Source organism: Rana temporaria, chromosome 4 (assembly GCF_905171775.1).
Source record: "Rana temporaria chromosome 4, aRanTem1.1, whole genome shotgun sequence".
Lineage (NCBI taxonomy): Eukaryota > Metazoa > Chordata > Amphibia > Anura > Ranidae > Rana > Rana temporaria.
In genome coordinates, this window is record NC_053492.1 from 250320826 (window position 1) to 250324459 (window position 3634).

General features: G+C 41.1%; 1 long non-coding RNA gene across 2 annotated transcripts; it reads right to left on the reverse strand.

The window, feature by feature from the left end:
- Positions 1–1084: 1084 nt before the first annotated feature.
- Positions 1085–1966, reverse strand: LOC120935373. 2 transcript variants are annotated; one of them, XR_005748438.1, is made up of 4 exons: positions 1699–1964; positions 1534–1580; positions 1212–1399; positions 1085–1124 (listed from the first exon to the last, which is right to left on the reverse strand). It is a non-coding gene; the product is annotated as an uncharacterized LOC120935373 (long non-coding RNA). The 2 variants fall into 2 exon arrangements; XR_005748437.1 differs by lacking the exon at positions 1085–1124 and having other exon boundaries at positions 1131–1399; positions 1699–1966.
- Positions 1967–3634: the final 1668 nt, after the last annotated feature.

Consider the following 3634-nt stretch of genomic DNA (forward strand, 5'->3'; position numbering starts at 1 on the left):
AGGGTTTTGCTTTCTAAAGAACAATTATTTTGCTCCTGAAATCCCTTATTATATTAAATACACTTATAGTATACCTGCTGATTTTCAAGCTTTGTGTTTTTCACCTTAATGCATCCTATCAGACAGAAGCGCACCAGCAAGCTAACCCCCTTGGGAGAGTGCTTCCTAGAGGGGGGTTAGCTCTTATGGGAAGGAGCCGAGACAGCCGCCGTGGGACCCCAAAGTGAACTGCACAGTGGAGGTAAGTATGGTATGTTTGTTATTTAAAAAAAAAATCAAACTTTACAACCCCTATAAGTGTGGCAATATTATTTATGTAGGCCAAGAAATTAGAAGAAGAAAATTTAGAAAAATTTAAAATAAGTGAGGTATTAGGCATGCTCATGGCATTTGGATAATGTTTTTTGTGCATGACTTGTACACGTAAGGTCTTCAAGGGTTACATTAAAAAGTGTTGCCAATGAACAGACAACACAAGCAGGTACCACAATATGCTTGGTTTTACCTTTGTCGGCCATAGTAAGCTCTTCTACGTGCCTCTATTAAACTAGTTTTTCTGTTTAACTGGAACGTTACTTCCTGACTTCTAGCTTAAATCCAACCAACTGTCCTTTGAAATTGCCCTACTGGCCACTGAGGCCCTCTATTAGACTTAAAGGTTACAGAGAGTGGGGCTTGAAGAGAAGTAAGAAATGTCAGGCCCCAGTTACAAAGCAAAACTAGCTGAGTTTTTTGGCTAATAAGAGCAATAGCAGGTATTTTGTTCAATCTACTCCTAGGACTTTTACCTCTAAAAGTTAAAAAGTAGCTGACAGGTTCACCTTAAATTCCAGTTTTGAAAAAAAAAAAATGGAGGATCCCCCAGGGTGGGGCTTTTTAGGCAACAGTAGTACAAGTAGTCATGGTAGATACAAAATATATAATAGTTTAATAATAACAGGACGGTATCAAACAACGTTCAGTAAACGTATATAGTACAAAGGTTTAAAAACAACACATTAATGGGGTGTATTGGAAAAAAGGTGAAGAGTCCACAATATAAATACTGGGCCCAACGCGTTTCGGGTTTCCTTCTTCAGGGACCGAAGTATGTGTGGAGTCAGAAAGTGTAACAAACAACTTTTCTAGAAAACAAATAAATGACAATGTGTTGAAAATAATAACATACAGATGAAAAACATTAAACTGGTACAGATAAGAAAAAATCATACCACCCGAGAAGTTTCAACGGCTCAGCACACCCCTTAAAAGGACATCGCAATCGGGACGCATGGCAAGCCTCAGATGGTAAGGAGAGGAGTGAGGACTGGCATCTAATATCAATCACAGCGTAGCAAGACCTTTGGCCCGAAGTGTCACAGCGTAAAAGTTTATTGATTGTATATATATATATTTTTACCTGTCCAAAATATAAATAAGAGGACAGGATAATATCAACGGTGCCGCAGGCAACAAAAACGAAAAAGAACGCAAAAAAGGATCGCAAAAAAAGAAAGCTGAACCAAGATTTTATATATGAGGCTAGAGACATACCTGTAATGACAAAAAGTGGCCAGAGAGGTCAGTAGAGGGATCGGAAGCTAAAAAATAAATGAAAGAAATAAATCCCAGTTTAGAGATGTACAGAGTATAGGAAATGGCATGTAAAGCAATAGTATGGGGGTCAAGGTGGGAAACATGAAGGGACAAAGTACTTACATGGGAAGAAAACACAAGCAGTGTAGAGTGTGTACAGCTGCTGCAGCCATCCAGCAATGTCTGACATTGTGGGGCTGCTTGGCTTTTAAATAGGAGAGGGGGAGGAGTAAGGTGGGAGGGGTCTGTAAAGGAGCCTGCGTTGCTATGGGTCAGTGTGGAAAAGGGGGCGTTGCCTCCAAGTGGGGAGAGGGGAGGGACAGGTAAGCCCTGCTCTCATCATGTGGGAGCCCGCACTAATGACGTGCAGGGAGAAAAAAAAAAAAAAAAAAAAAAAAAAAACTATGTGTGGTATGCAGTGGGCGGGACAGAGAGAGAGGGCGGAAGATACGTCCCGCTCCCTCACCTCCGCCCACACTAGCCTCCTGACAGCGCGAATGACGTAGACACGCCGCAGCGCCGTCAGGAGCTACATGGCAAGTGACCAGGAAGATCACCTGACACGGGGGTGGAGAATATGCAGAATAGTTGGTTGCATGTTGGAGAATAAGAAACGTATAATAAAGGGGGCATGACCATTACTAGTACAGGAGGAGAAGGGTATAAAAAGGGTCAGCTAGGGAAAAAGTAGTAAGAAGGATTGGAAATGCAAGATGCAAATAAATGTTTTTGTTATAGAGTGATTTGTAAACACGGTTGCTGCTCAATGCAAGCAGGGGTTTGTATATACAGTATCTTTATGTACAGGTATGCTCAGCCATAAAATTAAAGGGACAGCAATCTAAGAAGATGTTGTATTAAAAGGATATTATAATTATGCAAGAATGGGGACACGTGGGCCAAAAGGTCCAGGGGCAAAAAGGAAAAAAAGGAAAAAACAGGGGCACGAAAAATGTCCACTGTGTGATCCCTGCCCCTGTTATAGGCGCAGGTATAGACCCATGGTCAAAGACACCAAAAGGTGCATGGGGACCAGGTCAAAAAAGCCGTCTCCCATGGAAGGAGGACAGACGGCTTACGTGCGCCCAGCTAAGGAGTGACAATAAGGGAGATGCCAGTCAAGCCAAAATGCGCTTCGAACGCGAATCCCCAGGGGGTGTACTGAGGGATGAATGGGCATGGTGATAAATACAGGGAAAATCCAGTATGTATTACTGACATGGGCAAATGACAGAGTGGAGAATGGGGTAATGAAAGGAGACAATCGGTGACATAAGGTCCTCGAAATATAGAGTGGTCTTGGTCATTCTTTTTCACAACCCCCGGAGGAGAAACCTTCCAGTTCCAGTTTTGAAAACCAGAATAAAGTATTTATGTCATACAATGTTATATGGGATATATCAACCAATACATTCAAGATCATTTAGTTAGGAAAGATCAAATTAACTGAATTCATCCTCCCTTGAGAAGAGGCATTTACAGGGTAAATCACCTCCTATCACAGTAATAAAATATACCAGCGCAAAAATCACAAGCACATATAAACAATAGCTGAACACTCCAGGTAAATTTACAACACCCCAGATCAGTATAACATAAAAATAGTGCAGCACTAATTAAAGTTCATGAGAAAGAAAAATCATATAGAAAAGCACACAGAATTCAAAATAAAGTGACGATGTGCCTTGTAAACAATGTACTCCGTAAAACCTCCACCTTAGGCACTCTATGCCGCTCACCTCAACGCCAGGACCCCTGAGTCCTGGATCAAACAGGCTTTCCCATAAAGGGCAAATATCCAGGAACATGCTCAGTAATCTCCTTTGGAGATGCCAGATGAATTCAAACACAGAAATCCCATCAGGTTAATTATATTGCAGATGATCACCAGTCCTTAGATGCAGTGGCTACAATTTATTTATTGTTTCAAACTTTTTTCCCCTTATTGTCACCTAGTGATTCTTCCTGATGTCTGACGTTTGACATGTCCATTGTTTACAAATCACCCTGTATAAATATATAAATGGTCCAAATAGTAAACTTGATAAAACATTGTTCA